Source organism: Macrosteles quadrilineatus, unplaced genomic scaffold, assembly GCF_028750875.1.
Source record: "Macrosteles quadrilineatus isolate MER2022 unplaced genomic scaffold, UCM_ALF_1.0 Scaffold_3__2_contigs__length_128488019, whole genome shotgun sequence".
Classification (NCBI taxonomy): Eukaryota; Metazoa; Arthropoda; class Insecta; order Hemiptera; family Cicadellidae; genus Macrosteles; species Macrosteles quadrilineatus.
In genome coordinates this window covers 79,113,312-79,113,635 of record NW_026542596.1, presented here as the reverse complement: position 1 = coordinate 79,113,635, position 324 = coordinate 79,113,312, and positions in this window count along the sequence as shown.

The window sequence follows — 324 nt, the reverse complement described above, 5'->3', positions numbered from 1 at the left end:
ACAATTCTCAATCCTAGTAAACAAAACAATCTCGACGAACACAAATTCCACGGGCTACTAAACACTCTCTACTCCATAGCCTAATCCCGAGTTGGTGCATCTCTCCTGCACAAAGACAAATAATAACGACATCGATTGATGTATTTGACCGCTGGTTATATTAGTTTAATTTTGAACAGATAATTGATTTTTTAAAGCCATTCATTTGTAAATAAATAGTAATGAATAGTACAATATTAAACAGTAATAATTATAGTCCTCGCCACCCTAACTTGAGGCAGCCCAAGGCCGCACGCCGTAAATCTAGTGCAGCCTTGGGCTGCC